The sequence below is a fragment of the Sitophilus oryzae genome, unplaced genomic scaffold, assembly GCF_002938485.1.
Source record: "Sitophilus oryzae breed Bouriz unplaced genomic scaffold, Soryzae_2.0 scaffold_980_pilon_pilon, whole genome shotgun sequence".
Taxonomy (NCBI): domain Eukaryota; kingdom Metazoa; phylum Arthropoda; class Insecta; order Coleoptera; family Curculionidae; genus Sitophilus; species Sitophilus oryzae.
The window spans coordinates 2070135-2088444 of record NW_022147617.1 but is presented as its reverse complement, the minus strand read 5'-3'; the positions used below and the strand labels follow the sequence as shown (position 1 = coordinate 2088444).

The 18310-nt window shown below is 36.1% G+C and overlaps 1 long non-coding RNA gene across 1 annotated transcript; it reads right to left on the bottom strand.

Annotated features, from left to right (window-relative positions):
- LOC115891297 lies at window positions 1–937 on the bottom strand. The gene is made up of 3 exons (XR_004051798.1): window positions 779–937; window positions 133–302; window positions 1–76 (listed from the first exon to the last, which is right to left on the bottom strand). It is a non-coding gene; the product is annotated as an uncharacterized LOC115891297 (long non-coding RNA).
- Between the last annotated feature and the right edge of the window lie 17373 nt (window positions 938–18310).

The following is an 18310-nucleotide window of genomic DNA, read 5'->3' as shown; positions in this document are numbered from 1 at the left end:
GTTTTTACAAGCCATATTTTAATTATATTGATAATTTCGGTTTCTTTTGACTTTTGAAATTGACCTTTCATGGAGTCTAAAATATATGTTATTACAGTCTTTGCAACACCAAATATCTTTAAGTTCAGATACCTAAAATTGCTTTTGGCCACTAACAATGATTTCAAACTTCTCTTCTGTTTGGCCCCATCCCAAGAATATTTTTGTGCAATTTCATTGCCCAGAACCTTATAAAGCACTTTCCTTGTACTTTGTGCTACTCCTGAACCACCAAGTCTAGATAATTCTCGAACCTAATAATTCTAAAAAATACCTTTCTCTTAAAAGATACACAATAAATGATTATAGAAGAGCCTACATAAATACCTATATAAATACTATACTGTAAGAAATTTCAGCACTGGAACTACACTTATCAGAACAGAAATCTTCAATGAGACTACCAGAGATACTACTACTTTGATGATGTACAGAGGATAATAAAAAATCACTTTGGTCTGAATCCAGTTTAATGTACAATATTGAAGTCATATTTGCGTAAAATTGGGCGCGTTCAGGGACGGTCAGCGGCTGAGTGGCTGAGTAAGCGGTTTCCCTAAACGATCTCTTTTTACACGCTGAGTAAAATACTCAGCGGTCGGTCAGCCGCTGTGTTCCCTGAACGCGCACATTGCCTTAATATTTTGGCTCCTCTTTTTTGGTTGAATTTTAAAATATTTTTTAGTATAACCTATTTTTTTTCGAGGTCTCATGGTTTAAGAACATTAAATTCACTCACCTTAAAATAGATACTGAAAACACAAACATAACAAGAACTATTTTACCGATTCTATCCTTAAAATAATTATTTGTATAACTTATCTTTACGTTATCTCAGTGTTTTAATTATTAAAATAGTTTGGATGAAGCACGTTTACGTTTATAGTTCACTTGTTGTTTTTTTACATGGTACAAAGAATACAAGGTATGATATTGCGCAGGTTGGTCGCTACGTCACAGGTGATAACAGGCGCTATTGGTCAGCACGCTCCGCGCGCCAGTTCAAATCGTCAATATATTGTTATAAACCTGTTTTTTTGTTTACATACCGTCATTGAATAATCGCTAAGCAAGCTACTGTGGAGCAGTGCGTAAGGAGTCGGGCTAGGAAGCGAGAGACCGGAGTTCGAATTCTCGGCCGGGACATAACTTTTTTTTATTTATTTTTTATAATACTGTTGCTTTCTATAGTTTATTTTTGTAGTATAAAAAAAGAACTATTATTCTGTTCATTTTCTTTAATCCCGTTTATTAATTTTATAAAATTGATTGTTAGTACAATACCTCATTTAATATAAAATTAATATTCTACTTTTTGAAATGTATCGGGCCCTAATGTACCTAAAGTAAATATTTTTTTTTTTTTTTTTTTTTTTTTTTTACTTATTTAATATTTCAGTGACTTAAAAAAGTAATTTGCCTTGAGTTAATATTGTCCTACAATTAAAGGAAATTTGAGCTATATAATCCTTGATGGGCATATTCTGGGTATGAAAATACTTTCCTTTAAAAATTTTGGGTGTTTGTAACGTGCCAAAATTTCACTAAACTATTTTAAAAATTTCTTTTCTTTAATAATTTAACGATAATTTGATATTATTATTAGTCTGAAATATCGATCAGTTCAATTCAGTAAACCAAGAATAAATAAATCGTACTTACATGTTAACAGAAGTAATTATTCCATCCTTATTTTTAACTAAACATATTTCCCACTTAATAACATTTTTTTTGCAGCACAAAACTAGTTTGATTTAATACAATTAATACTTTATTTAGCGAAATAGATAAAATAATTCTTTCCGCCGTTAATTCTGTTTATATACTAAATACGTAGGTTAAAAATTTTTGAATTGAACTGTCAAATATTATATTTATATTTTATTAACATTAACTATTAGGCAAGCCAAAATATAACTTTAAATAAATTGAATATATATTTTGTATTTTATTTATCAACAGTATTTATTGAGCCTATTGTAACTTAGTTAAACTCATTAAATTTATGTTGCTCTATTTTAATTTTTAGGTGAATTTTTAAAGCATAATTGTCTTAAATATCGTATCGATCCGGCAAGTGAGTCATGCGCAATACCTCTAGATTCGCTTGTTATTTATTAATTTTGAATGTTTGTTAAGCAAATTTCCTATAGTAACTTTCAATATTCCGTTAACTTTAAATTTACTAATTAATTATATACAATTATTTGATATTAACTTTATTTTCCTTTAATATATAATTTTTCTTCATGTCTTTATATCTCAGCTCATGTTTGGCAATCCATATTTTATTAAGGGCTCGTGTTTTTATCTGAATATTTCTTTGTTGCAAAAAAAGGTTTTCGTTTTTCTTGGAACTACCTTGGTTTGGTCAATTTATGTTCAGCTAGTGTGAGGTACAGAGGCCTCTCGGTCATTTTTGTCAAGTTTTTGATTTTTAACCCTTGTGGGGGATTTTCGAGTGTGCCTCAAAAATTACTGCAGAATCCTATCTTACCTTTTGTTTTTTTGGAGGGTGCTACAGTTTACCGGTGACGGGATTTTCATCTCAAAAAGCTGACGTGGTTCAACCAAGCAGCCCGCTTTTTTTTATTGAGCACCCCATTCCATCAAGGGGAAGAAATAATATTAATTAAATATTATTTGATTGTAGAAAACCCTGAGTTAGCAGGTAAAGCATGCCTTTAAAAGTTAAGGAAGTTATCAAGTCTTTTCTTAATAACTTTCATTTTCATTTAATTCTGTTTCTTTTTTATACTGATATGGACTTCTACCAAAGAATATCTTAAAAAATAATAAAAAAATATTTTAATTTATTATTTACTTTTTTTTTTTTTTTTTTTTTTTTTTTTTTTTTTTTTTATATATAATTAATATAAATTTAGGCATTTATATAATAAATATTTTACTTATATCATTATTTTTAAATTACTAATTAAATTGGTACTATTGTACCTCAATAAGTGAATCCTTTAAAAAGGCCGGAGCTTTCAAATCTTCTCCTTATAACCTAAAGTTTGATGATGAAAAGATAATTATTCGTACGCTATTAGACGAGGTTAATGAGTCCATTAGTACAGTATCATCGGAAGAGAACGTCCAAAACAAATTTCTGTCCATTCAGTCTAGACTAGTCCATCTGCTTAACCGTGTAAACAGAATACCTGACCAAGTTTTGAACGTCAACCAGAAATCTGAGAAGACCGAACTTTTGATTGATGTTTTAGCAGCAATCGATACTTTAGAATCAACGTCTCGACAAGAACCTCAGTGGAGCAATCACTTTCGAGATCCTGATGATGATATACCATTACATTCCTCACATGTACATAATTCTACTAGTCAATCTGTTCCTTTTGTAAATAGCGTCTCCCCTTCGAAATATCTAAGCTTTGAGAAATGGAATTTAAAAAATTTACCGGGCGATTATTGCTTAAAAAACTATCAGTCCACAATTTCATAGAAAGAGTGAATGAGTTGCGCTTGGCTCGTAATATAACTGAAAACAATTATTTGATTCGGCCATCGATTTGTTCACCGGAAAAGCTTTAAATTGGTTTAGGGCAAATAATAATAGGTTTCAAGATTGGCAGGGTTTAAGCCACCTATTGCGCAGTCATTTTGAGCCAACTGACTATCGTGCTAGACTCTTTAAAGAAATTTTAGTAAGAACACAGGATACCTCCGAGACTATAATTGACTATCTTTCATGTATGCAGGCAATGTTTAGACGCTATGATGGTTTATCCTCAGATACTCAACTGGATATTTTGTGTAGGAATTTATCCCCATTTTATACCACGCAACTTCCTGTTGTAAATACAATTGAAGAGCTTGAGAGAGAATGTCTTAAGCTAGAGGTGAAGAAGTATCGTGCCGAAAGCTACGTACCTCCGTCTAGGAAAAAGCAACAATTTGTCGAACCGGACTTTGCTTTTGTAGGAGTGCAGAATTCACAGCCTTCTACTTCTTATACTCTTATTATTGATGAAGAAAACCAAGTCAGTGAAATCTCTCGAGGCCTACAGAATAATTCTCATAATTCGTCTAGGGAAATTACTTGTTGGAATTGCCAGAAGACAGGCCACATAAATCGTAATTGTCCTAATCCCAGAAAAATGCATTGCTATCGTTGTGGTACACCAGATGTGATAACTAGAACCTGTCCAAAGTGTTCCAGTTCGGGAAACGGCCCCTGGGGGAAATCGTTAGGTCGTGCTATTTCCTCTCAATCCACACTATTAACGGTCCATGCAAATAACACCCAAGATTTTCTAAAAATAAAATTTCCTTGGACTATATTGTTTACCATGCGCAAGGCGATCAACGTCCTTACCTTCAAATTAGTATTTTAGGCTATTCACTTTTGGGTTTACTCGATTCCGGTGCGAGTCGTACATTAGTTGGCTTGCCTGGTTACGAAATTCTGTTGAGTCTGGGACTGAAATTAATTAAGCAAGAAAGTTCATGTACAGTTGCGAATGGTGAAGTATGCACTAGTATAGGTTATATTCAAACACCAATAACATTAATGAATAAACTAAAATTATTGATATTTTGATGCTTCCCTGGATTATCTCACAAAATTATTCTTGGCATAGACTTTTGGAAATCGATGGAAATTGTACCTGATCTCAGGCAAGACGTTTGGCATTTTTCTGAGAACACTGAACTTGCTCAGATTTGTGGAGTGCAGAGTAAAGACCTTTTAACGCCTGTAGAGAAAACATCTTTGGATAAATTGGTGGAAGAGAAATTATCTCAGATGGGATCTACTCTTGGTTGTTGTAGAGTTGCTGAACATGAGATAGTTCTTGAACCAGGAACCAGGCCAATAAAACAGCGATATTATCCAGTGTCTCCATACAAACAAAATTTATTGACGACGAGGTCGAAGAAATGCTTAAACATGGAGTGATAGAGAGATCGAATAGTCCTTGGTCTAGTCCTATCTGTCTTGCTCGGAAGAAAGATGGATCTTTCAGATTTTGCATCGATTTTCGCAAGCTGAATGAACGCACGAAGAAAGACGCCTGGCCTATTCCTTATATTTCCACAATTTTAGATCGGTTACGGAATGCCCAATTTATTAGCTCGGTTGATATTAAATACGCTTTTTGGCAGGTACCGTTGAATGAGAGTTCTCGTGAGTACACTGCATTTACAGTGCCTGGGAGAGGCTTGTTCCAATTTCGCAGAATGCCGTTTGGTCTATCAAATGCGCCTGCTACTTGGCAGCGTATTGTTGATACAATTTTTGGTCCAGAACTTGAGCCAAATGTTATGGTCTACCTCGATGATATTGTTATTTTATCTTCATCTTTTTCCGAACACCTGAAACTTTTGGAAATTGTTTTTGACCGCCTTGCCAAAGCTGGTCTTGTCGTGTCTTTAGATAAGTGCAATTTTTGTAAACCAGAATTGCGTTATCTAGGTTATCTAGTAGATGCCCAAGGACTTCGTCCAGATCCAGAAAAAGTAGAGGCCATTGTCAATATTCCTCCACCCAAGAATATTAATGAAGTTCGTCGATTCGTTTGAAGTTTGAAGTATTAATGAAGTTTCGTTCCAAATTTTTCCTCGCTTCTTGCACCTATCCTCAACCTCACGAAGAAGAATGTTAAATGGAATTGGACTGATGATTGTCAGAAATCATTCACACTACTCAAAGAATGTTTAGTTACTGCCCCTATTTTAGCAGGACCCGATTTTGAGAAGCCCTTTTGTTTACAGACCGATGCGTCGTCATAGGACTTGGAGCTGTTCTTATCCAAGAATTTGAGGAGGGTGAAAAGGTCATATGTTATCTTTCCCGATCACTTACCAAGCAGGAAATAAAATTATCTGTAACAGAAAAGGAATGTTTGGCTGTAATATGGTCAGTAGAAAAACTGAGACACTATTTGGATTGCGTACATTTTAAGTTAATCACAGACCATGCCTCTTTGTTGTGGCTGCATAATGTAAAGGACCCCCAAGGTAGGTTAGCTCGCTGGCAGTTGCGCCAAGGTAAATATACTGACTGAACTGTCCATCGGAAGGAAATTCCATATTGTTCCTGATTTTCTTTCGAGATCCCCTGTTGTTCCTATCGATTTTGTCCAGATTTTAGATTTACCCCCATTTTCTAATACGACCGATAAATGGTATAAAACTATGTTACAAAACAAGTTCAAGAAAATCCTGTAAAACTTCCTTTATGGCGTGTGGAAAATAATATTTTATATACTTGTAAATCGCGTATACCAGAGTTATCTTCGTCAACGGAATTGAAGATGGTAGTTCCGAAAGATAAAAGAAAGGACATATTCCACAGGTGTCACGATATTCCTGCTGCAGGACATGTTGGTGTTTTCAAGACTCATGCTAAGATTGGTCAGCTTTACTATTGGCCAAAATTAAAATCAGATGTTATTCGTTACGTGAAATGTTGTGTAGAATGTGCTCAAAATAAGGTTCAACAAAAGCGTCCCGCAGGTCTAATGGGAGAGCGTCCAGAAATAACCGAACCATTTCAAGCCATCAGCCTTGATTATATAGGACCCCTGCCTCGTTCCAAGAAGGGACATTGTTACATTTTTAGTAATTTCAATATTTCAGTAAAGCCGTCTTCTTGTATCCTTGTAGATCGGCTAATTCTAAGAGTTTTGTAGAGCACGTCGAGAAATTTTTCTACTTTTTGGCACACCTATGTTCCTGACGTGTGATAACGGCGTGCAAATGAAATCCAAAGATTTCCAGGATTTGTGTAAGAAATATAAGTCACGAATATTTTACACCGCAAGTTATAATCCCTGCGCTAATCCTGTTGAACGTCAAAATAGAGCAGTGAAAACGATGCTTCGAACATATGTTAAACAGGAAAATCACAGGATGTGGGATGAACATCTACAGGAAATTGGTTGTGCTATCCGAACTTCGCCAAGTGAGACTACAAAATACAGTCCATATTTCGTGTTATTTGGTAAGGAACATAAATTGTATGGCAATTTTAATGGAGTAGATGATAAGAATGTTGATATAGATTCGTATGTGAAGGTCCGCCAGGAAGGTTTTATTAAGTTATATAAACAAGTCCAACAAAGAATCGAATCCTCAAGATCTAACAATGCTCACAGGTATAATTTACGTCGCCGTCCAGCATTTTTCAACCCAGGTGACAAGGTTTGGCGCAGAAATAAAGTTCTTTCCGATGCTGCTTGCTATTATACTGCAAAATTAGCGCCACCGTACATAGGACCGTTCACCATCAAACGCAAATGCGGTTCTTGGTCGTATGAACTCCAAGACGACCTAGGTTGCTCAAAAGGAATCTGGCATGTACAAGATTTAAAACAGTACACCGACCCAGCACTTGCCAATGAAGTTTCAGATCCTGATGAGTAACTGTGTTCTATTTTTTTTTTGAGGTAGCGAGTAGGTATACTCCCAGTGGTGGTCCGACCTACTTCAGGGATGCGCCCCTGCCCACGCGAGCCGTGATTTGCTCTCAATCCTATTTTCCTGAGGGGAATCATGTCCTAACCTTTAATCCTATCCAATGCCAAAATCCTTGTCCTACCTCCTGTTCCATTTAGAATTTAGAGTCCCTAGAATTAGTTATTATTAGATTAGTTTTTTTAGTTACAGTACCTTTAACCCTTATCAGTTAGTACCTTTAAAGTCATATAGTTTGTAACTTTTATTTCTTTTCGTTCCTAGTTACTTATAATTATCAATTTCTTTCTAATTTATATCTTACTTCAGTTCACTTCTCTATTTGCTTTCAATAATTTTCTTCGCTTTCTCTTAGTATACATTTAGTAAGAGTCATCGCTGAAGTTTCTCCTTAAATTTTCCTCCTATTCCAAGGAGAGGGGGGGTTGTAACGTGCCAAAATTTCACTAAACTATTTTATTTCTTTTCTTTAATAATTTAACGCTAATTGATATTATTATTATTAGTCTGAAATATCGATCAGTTCAATTCAGTAAACCAAGAATAAATAAAATCGTACTTACATGTTAACAAAAGTAATTATTCCATCCTTATTTTTAACTAAACATATTTCACACTTAATAACATTTTTTTTTTGCAGCACAATACTAGTTGGATTTAATACAATTTAATATTTATTTTAGCCGAAATAGATAAAATAATTCTTCTCGCCGTTAATTCTGTTTATATAATTAAATACGTAGGTTAGAAATTTTTGAATTGAACTGTCAAATATTTATTTATATTTTTATTAACATTAACTATTAGGCAACCCAAAATATACTTTAATAAATTGATTATATATTTTTTGTATTTTATTTAATCAACAGTAATTATTGAGCCTATTGTCACTTAGTTAAACTCATTAAATTTATGTTGTTCTATTTTAATTCTTTAGGTAGAATTTTCTAAGCATAATTGTCTTAAAAACATCGTGTCGATCCGGCAAGTGAGTCATGCGCAATATCTCTAGATTGTTGTTATTTATTAATTTTTGAATTTTGATAAGCAAATTTCTATATAACTTTCATTAATCTCGTTAACTTTTATTTATTCTATTAATTATATAAATTATTGATATTAACTTTATTTTCCTTTTTGTAATATATAACTTTTTTCTTCATGTCTATATTCAGCTCATGGTTGGCTATCCATATTTTATCAAGGGTTCGTGTTTTTATCTGGCTATTTCTTTGTTGCAAAAGAGGTTTTCGTTTTTCTTGAAACTACCTTGGTTTGGTCACTTTATGTTCAGCTAGTGTGAGGTACAGAGGCCTCTCGGTCATTTTTATCAAGTTTTTGATTTACCCTTGTGGGGATTTCGAGTGTGCCTCAAAAATTACTGCAGCATCCTATCTTACCTTTTGTTTTTTGGACGGTGCTACGGTTTACCGGTGATGGGATTTTCACCTCAAAAAGTTGACGTGGGTCAACCAAGCAGCCGCTTTTTTTTATTGAGCACCCCATTCCATCCAGGGGAAGAAATAATATTAATCACCTGAGGATTCGTAGAAAACAGGTAAAGCCTATTTTTTAAATTAATTCATTTCTTTCCACTTTTTTCTTCTTTAAAAAAACTATCTTTTTTATGGTATTTCGTACTATGGAGAAACTATAATATTATTTCTCCGTAGGGTTTTTTCGTCGGAGCCGAAGAGTTTTTTGTCTGGACCGAAGAAGTTTTTTGTCTGGGCCGAAGCAGTTTTTCTTCTGTGTTGAAGACTTCTCTCTGAGCCAGTTTTTGTTGGAGCAGTTTTTTTCGCTGTATCCATTTTTCTTTTCTGGAGGAGTTGACAGTCGACGGTTGACAGTTGACAACCGACGGTGTCTGCCCAAGATTGATTTGATTTAGAAGATTTTCAACTATTTGGTATCGTACAATTCAATTTTATTTTTTTCCCTATCTTAAGATTTGAATTTCATTGGTGCGTACGAATACTGAACGTAGATAATTTTTTTTTTAACATTATAATTTAATTAGAATAAATTTCACATACTTAATTCCTGTTGATGAAATAATATTTCATTTTTTCTTTTCCTTAATTTCGTAAATTTAATACAAAGGACACAGTTTCTTTTTGTCTCTCTATTTAAAATTTAAATCTGTTCATTTTTTTGTATCGATATCTAAATCTCTTGAACTGATGAATTCATAATTATTAGTTGATTATTTTGATTTCTTATTTAATAATTATATTATTAATTATTATTACTAGTGAATTGGTTTAGTATTATTTATTTGATTTTATTAATTTGTTGATTTAATTTGATATATTAGCTGAATTTAGTTGCGCTGATATATACATATATATTTTATTTTGTAAATCTTACGTGATCACGAAAGGTATCTAGGTATTTACGTAATTTTGCTACTTGCGTATTGTGAGATATATTTTTCTTGGTGCACAATTTTTTTTTATTGATTTATTTAATTTACTATTTGCTATTTGGTATTTTCTATTTACTGTTCCCTATATTTTCCTTTTATATTTCATTAGAGGGTACTGAAACTAATCAGTTTACTATTTTTTTATATTTCCTTGGCCCTATGTCTACATAATTTTCTAAGATCTTGACTTTTTTGTTTATTTATTTTACTTTTTTTTTTTTTTTTTTATTTATGTATTTGTGAAACTTGTAAGGCCCTAAATACACCTTGTGGGATTTCTGACTTTTTTTCCGTCTAAAGTCAGTGGCGCTCTTAACCCGCCCCCACTCTCCGAATTTTCTGAGCTAGGGCATAAATTTGTTCGCGACTAGACCCCTGCAAATTCCATAAATATTTATTTTTCTTAATCGCTTTAATAAATAATATTTTTTTTCTTCTTCGTATGTTTTTTTTTTACTTCTTTTCTAAAATTTTTTTTCCTTTTTTTTTTTATTTAAATTTTTTTTTTCTTCTAGGCCAAAACGCGTGACAGTGTCGTTCAACCGATTTAATCTCAAAACCTGAAACATCTACAAATAAAAACGAAGCAACAGTCAACTAATAAGAGTAATAAAACTTCACCCTTGGTATTACTTCCACTAATTATAATAAACTTCACCCTTTGAATTACTTCTATCACAATTAAAATACGTTCATCTGCATTGGGATTTTCTACTTTTCGATGGAAACAATAAACTTCCCAAAGCATTTTTGTTAACATGATGTACCACAATTCCATCTTGTGGTTACCTTTTCCAAGATACCTCAACTCTGTCCCTCATGTGATATTCAGAGGCAACTGTAATATATGAAAATTATTTACTCATGTAACATCATAAACTAAAAACCTAATAACAATTTATAGCAATATAGAAATAAATTTAGTAATTTTTATTTTTTTTTTTTTTTTTTTTTTTTTTTTTTTATTATATATTTTTAAAGTATATTTTTAGAACTGCTGGTTTTTAGTCACATTATTAAATTAAATCGAACAAAAATCTTAAAAATAAACAATTTTTTTTTTTTTTTTTTTTTTTTTTTTTTTTTTTTTTTTTTTTTTTTTACTCATTATTTTCCTAGTGACGTCACAGGTGGTATGCGCGAACTGAACGAAATTGGAGCCACTATCGATCATACCTTGTATTCTTTGTACTGTGGCAGACTTCCGAAGGTAGCAAGTGCCAGCCACAGATTGGTTGGCTCCACGGGAGGAGAGTAGCAACCTTGAATCGCCACCCAGCTGATATCTGTCAATCGGGGAAGAAGAAGGATTATTCTGTGGATAGACATTCGACCTTCAAACATTCACGTTCGCGCAAGAAACCGAATTTCTATGTTTTTTGTAATAGTTATTTAGTTGTAACAATTGATCGAGTTAATTAATATGACCTTAATTATTTAGTGTGCCTAATTTGCTACCCGCAACGGCCACATTGGTGACCCCGACGAACGTGTGAGTGCAACAAATTCAGATACGCAATGTCCACCTCCGACACGAACGACTTCCAAACCGACGATCAAGTCGTTATTGCCCGTGTAGGGATTAAAGCACCGGAGTTTTGGCGCACAGAGCCCGAACTATGGTTCCTACGCCTGGAAGCCATATTCATGCAAGCCAAAATAACATCTGATGACTGCAAGTTCGATCACACCGTAACAAGTTTAAACAGCGAGGTTCTATTAGAGGTAGCCGACATACTACGAAATCCAACTAGAGTTAGGGCCTACGAAGACCTCAAAACTAGACTGTTAGAGAGATATGACAGTAGCGCTGATGACAAAATTCATCAGCTTATGGAAAATGACCTTGGGCGACCTTAAACCAACACAGCTTTCTCCCCCGAATGCCAAGGCTTAAGGGCCGTCACAATATATACGTTTTCTACGCAGGTCTAAATAAACTCTTGGTTAGAACCGCCTACCACCCCAAGCCCGGGGAGTCATAGCAATTCTGGATGGAGACCTGGAGGAATTGGCCAAGAAAGCTGACAAATATATACAATTCTAGTCTTTCCCTACGCATGGCCTGGACGGAAAGCCTGCCGTTAAACAGACAAACGTAGTGTGGCGCAGAAACTGACGGGCAGCTGCTACTTATTTACAGCGAGATTTGGGTCCCCAGCTAAGATAGTGTAGAGCACCATGTAGTCCGCCGCCCGCTCCCCCCCCCCCCGCCTTCAAAAAACGATCAGAGGGGGCGCAGTAATCATGACAACCACTGCCCCCCATGCACCACGTCGCCTTTTCGTCTTAGATAAAGCCCTAAAACTGCAGTTCCTTGTTGACACTGGAGCCGACTTAAGTGTGCTGCCACGCAAAGCATGTTCTGCTTCAAAACCTAGTATGATACGCCTATACTCTGCTACTGGTTCCTGTATTAAAACGTTTGGGCAGAAACAGTTGACACTTGACCTTGGTTTTGGCCAGCCAGTCACTTGGACCTTTATTGTTGCAGATGTCACCACTGCCATCCTAGGTGCTGACTTCCTCGTACACCATGGTTTCACCGTAGATATGCGAAACAAGCGCCTTGTGAGTCCAACTATACCAAGCAGCATTACGTGTGTGTCTCGACGAGTAAGAGCATTGGAGGTGGGAATATCTTATGTCCGACCAACGGATGCACCAGACGACCCTGGAAGAGTCCAGCACTATATCGACACCCAAGGCCCACCAGTGTTCTCCAAGCCGCGCAGGCTTCCACCAGACCGTCTACAAGCTGCACGGGCCGAATTCAATCAACTTATACAAATGGGCATTGTTCAGCCATCAAAATCGCCATGGGCTATCCCGCTTCACATGGTCCAAAAAGCCAACGGCCAGTGGCGTGCTTGTGGGGATTTCCGTCGGTTAAATGCAATTACCAAGCCTGATCGCTAGTCCAGTGCCACCATATCAGGACTTTGTGTCGCAAATCAGCTACATGGTAAGAAGATTTTCTCTACCATTGATCTTGTACATGCATTGCACCAGATCCCAGTCCGCCCAGAAGATGTACAAAAAACGGCTGTCATTACACCTTTTGGTTTGTACGAATTTCTACGTATGCCCTTTGGCTTACGTAACGCCGCCCAGACACTTCAGCGGTACCTCGACCATCTCTTCCGAGGGTGTTCATTTGTATATGTGTACATCGACGACATACTGGTAGTCTCGGAGACGGAAGCAGAACACGAGCAGCACTTAGCAGTAGTTCTTCAGATCCTAGAAGCAAATGGACTCCAAATCAACAAAGAAAAGTCCAAATTCCGAATACGAGAGGCAAATTTCTTGGGCGTCACAGTCTCCCCAACTGGAGTCAGGCCTCTGCCAGCTAAAGTCAGTGCTATTCGCAGTTTTCCGCAACCAACAACATACAAACAGCTACGTCGCTTCCTAGGGATGGTTAATTTCTATCGACGCTGGTTACCGAATGCTGCAAAAGAGCTTATGCCACTCACCGAGCTACTTTCCCACCAAAAGAAAAAGCAACAGGACCTCAACTTGACCCCAGCAGCATCAAGTGCCTTCACCAGAGTTAAAGAACTCCTAGCTACTGCTGCCGAGTTGGTTTTTCCAGCACCCCATGCTCAGTTGAGCATGTCAGTCGACGCTTCGGACACCGCGATCGGTGGTGTATTGCAACAGCTTGTTGGTGAGCACTTACAGCCTATTTCTTTCTTCTCACGGAAGTTGTCGAGGACAGAGCGTAACTACAGTACCTACGACCGCGAGCTGTTGGCAATATTTAGCGGTATTCACCATTTCCGCTACCTTCTTGAGGGCATGCCATTCATCATATACACTGACCACAAGCCCTTGACGTATGCCTTTCAGCAGCGACATGACCGTCAATCTCCACGACAGATCCGCCAGCTGGAATTTATTGGTCAATTTTCCACAGACATCCGACATGTCCAAGGAGAAAAGAACATTGTAGCCGACTGTCTCTCACGACCTGAGGTAGACGCAATAACATCACCCATCACCATTGACTTTGACCGGTTAGCTGAAGCTCAGACAACTGATGAAGGTCTACAAGAAGCTCTGCAGGACCCCACAAGCTCTTTAAACCTTCAACACATTGTCATACCAGACAGCGAACGACCCCTATACTGTTCAATCCAAGATGGGCGTGTACGTGTGTACGTGCCGGCGACCTTCCAGAGGGATGTTTTCTTGAAGTTCCACACCCAGTCCCACCCTGGACACGCTGCTACGCTGAGAATGATCGCCGAACGCTTCGTGTGGCATAAAATGAACCGTCAAGTCAAGCAGTGGTCCAGAGAGTGTCTTCAATGTCAGCGGGCCAAAGTAGGACGTCATACTGTTACACCGGTGACACCACTAGGAATGCCTGACGAACGATTTGCCCACATACATATCGACATTGTGGGACCACTTCCGCCTAGTGACAATTTTCGATACCTACTCACGATCATTGACCGATTTACGAGATGGCCTGAGGCTATCCCTATTTGTGAGATAACTACTGAAGTAGTGGTACAAAAACTCGTCGAAGGATGGATATCCCGCTTTGGTGTGCCAGCGACCATTACTACAGATAGAGGCAGACAATTCGAGAGCCAGTTGTTCCGCCAGCTCAACACAGCACTTGGTGTACAGCACATAAAGACGACTGCTTATCACCCACAATCAAATGGATGTATCGAACGCTTTCACCGAACCCTCAAGGCTGCACTCATCGCTGCTGACGTATCCTGGGTCGAAGCTCTTCCCCTCGTCATGCTGAGCCTACGGAACACCTTTAAACCGTACATCGCCTGTACAGCCTCTGATTTAGTGTTTGGTGCACCAGTTCGCCTCCCTGGACAGCTATTTGTTCCAAGTGCTACCCCAACTGACGAACACCGATTTGTTCAACGACTCCGTGAGACCATGGGAGCATTGAGGCCTGTACCAACGAGCAACCACTCAGTTCGCACCCCCTATGTCCATCCAGATCTACAGACGACTGCACATGTCTTCATACGTAACGACAAGGTGAAGCCTCCATTGACACCTCCATATAGCGGCCCGTACAGAGTTGTGGAACGAGATGACAAGTTCCTAACGGTGGACGTCCAGAATGTTCCCCAACGAGTCTCCATGGATCGACTGAAGGCAGCATATGTTCCAGCATCTCATCAACTGGCGGAGGAACATTCATACGCCAACCGTTTGCTGCTCAACGTATGCCAGCAGAACCGTTCACAACCAGTGGGTTCCTCACTGGGGGGGAGCCCTGTGGCAGACTTCCGAAAGTAGCAAGTGCCCGCCACAGATTGGTTGGCTCCACGGGAGGAGAGTAGCAACCTTGAATCGCAGCTGATATCTGTCAATCGGGGAAGAAGAAGGATTATTCTGTGGATAGACATTCGACCTTCAACATTCACGTTTCGCGCCAAGAAACCGAATTCTTATGTTTTTGTAACAGTTATTTAGTTTGTAACAATTGATCGAGTTAATTAAATGACTTAATTATTTAGTGTGCCTAATTTGCTACCCGCAACGGCCACAGTACCATGGTTTTTTTATTAGGTTATGTTATGGATGTACGATTCGAATCGATTTCAATCGAAGATCGATCTTTTTACCCAAAAAATCGATTAAAATCTATCGAGTTTTATCAAACTATCTTTTGGTATAATCGATCTTTTTACTTTCATAATGGAAGATGTTTTAATTTATACAGATTTTTTTTTTTTTTTTTTTTTTTTTTTTTTTTTTTTTTTTTTTTTTTTTTTTTTTTTTTTTTTTTTTTTTTTACAGGTTTATTTATTTGTTTGAAAAGAAACACACTGTATTTTTGCTTGAATATTGTTTACGGGGCATCTAATAAGACTAATATGATAATCCGGTAATTATTTAAATAACACAAAGAAATTTAATAGTAATGAATAGTAAAAATATACAAATAATAATGTATTCGTATTCATTTTCAATCTTCGAAATCAATTTTTATTCTCCTGTATTTTTTATTTCAAGATGATTTATAGTGTTTTTTAGAAACGTGAAATCAGCAGATATTAAAAATTGTATTGTAAACCATAATTTAAGAAGACATTCTAAGGTCATGCTGATAACATACCTTTAAATCACATTCATAGTAGAATGTACTATTCATATACCATACTTATTAAAAAAAGAATATACTTATAAGAACTTAGGAGGAATATTCTTAGAATATAAATGTTCCTTTTGTGCTATCTGGGTTTAGTAGAAAATGACATTCTGAATAGAATGTAATATTATATGTCAACCTCTGACATTTTCAATATTTTCAACACTTCACGACATTTTCAAAATAGTGTTTCAATTTTAATTTAGAGTGCCATGGCCACATAAATGTAATCACAATTTGACTCGAAATATCAAGTTTGTGGTAGGTATCAAATTATTCCTAAAAATAATTTTTCCAAATATGCTACTGAGGCTCCCTCGTTCCGTTTGAAAAAAATTGAATTATGATTAACAATACGATTTAGGCATATTTTAACCGGCCAGAACAAGACACGTAAGATGATCAAATCTATTTTTCAAAGGCTCCTTAATTAAAAATTAGTGTTTTTAACACAGCCATATGTTGACATATTATATGTTATTATATTCAGAGCGGCATTTTTTTATCGAATAAAGTAAAAAATACCCATGGTGTCATTTAAAAATCAAAAGTTGTAGTCGTCTAAAACAATTGAATGCGTCAATCAATCCTTTTTTCATTTATGTCATAAACTAACGTACCAAATCAGGTTTATTTATCTAAAAAAATAAAAAGTTATAGTTAAATAGGGGTGAGCCATTTAAAAGAAACACCCGGTATATTGGTTTTACTGGATGTTGTGTGTTTGGTCGCCCTACATTCAAAATAAAACTATTTTTGGGACAATAGAAGTGTATTGGCAATATATAGAAACAAAAACATCATTGTCAAAGACTAGTTTTTTGAAACTGTTGTCATTTTTGCCTTTTCTACTAAATGATATCAACACATTTTTGGAACACCTATGGGATTGCCAATAAGCTTAATATTAGCCACGATAGTCATGTATCATGTACTATCTACTTGATAAAATTAATTTCAAGTTGCCTTTCGAGCTTCCGGTTCGTTATGATTAAATGGATAATACATTAAAACTTCTTAAATTAATGAATGATAATAAATTAATAATATAAATAAATAACGGTGTGCCATTTCTGGACACGTGATATTAGGAATTACATCGGATTCAAGCACACATAGGCGGATATACTATAAAGAGGTTAGGGTTAATGGGAGGATGTTGTTTTATTAGACGGAGTTGGGAGATTGGTCGTCCAAATTGGGAAATGAAAAAGAGCTTCAAAGTTGGGGCTTACTCATGTGAAAGAAACAATTAGTATATTGTTTTATTAGGAATAAAAATTATATTTTTTGTCGTGAAGCTGTACGTTGACATACAGGCGAGGCACAACGTAACTTTTACTCCGAATAGAGCATGCTATTTTGTAATAATATTCTAAGCAAAGCCAAATCAAGTGTGTTTTTAAACAATAGAGGAAACTTTAGAAGAATCATTGGAATCGTCATTTCCATTCGCCCTTCGATGCTCATGTACTCATGTCCAAGTGCCGCACGTAAAATTATTTTTTTATAAGTAAAATCTGTATAAATGTTGTGTTGTGCTGGACAAATATTTGCGAATCTGTCGCATGTTGTATTGTATTATTACAATTTTTAACGTTTACAGTATTTTTTCCTACCATTAGCGCCATTCCATGTCCTTGTCAATACTAAATTATTTTGTCAAAAAAAAAAAATCACAATACACATAAGTCTCGTCTGGCTATGGGTATAATATACCTACTTGAAATTGATAAAAACAGAACTTGCTGAATTAATAATTTAGTAATGTACTTAAAATTTTCTAAACAATATAAATTGATCTCGGACATACCCTAAAACGCATACTTGATAAATGAGTATGACATAACCTTGAACGATCGCAGAACAGTCGTATATTATTTTTAGAATGCTGTGGTAAAAATCTAATAGAACTCTTAGAAATCGATATGGTCACTATTTCGGTTGCCATAAATAACTTAATTTAATCTCTATTATCCTCTGTATGATTTTATTTCCACTTTACGACATCGAAGGGGACTAATTGCAAATTGCCTTAAAGATTACCCTAAGGACCCTGTCGTTATGTATAGTTTAGATAATGGCTAAGAGTTTGTCATAGAACAATGCCACCTTTAAAATACACACCCCTTGGGTTGAAAATCCCATCTGACCACGACGTTAAGAGATCGCCTTTCTAATCTCATTGCCCCTTACAAACTAATATCCATAGTTTGTCCATAGCATACAGTCATATACAGTGTCACAGATAAAGTCCGCATCAT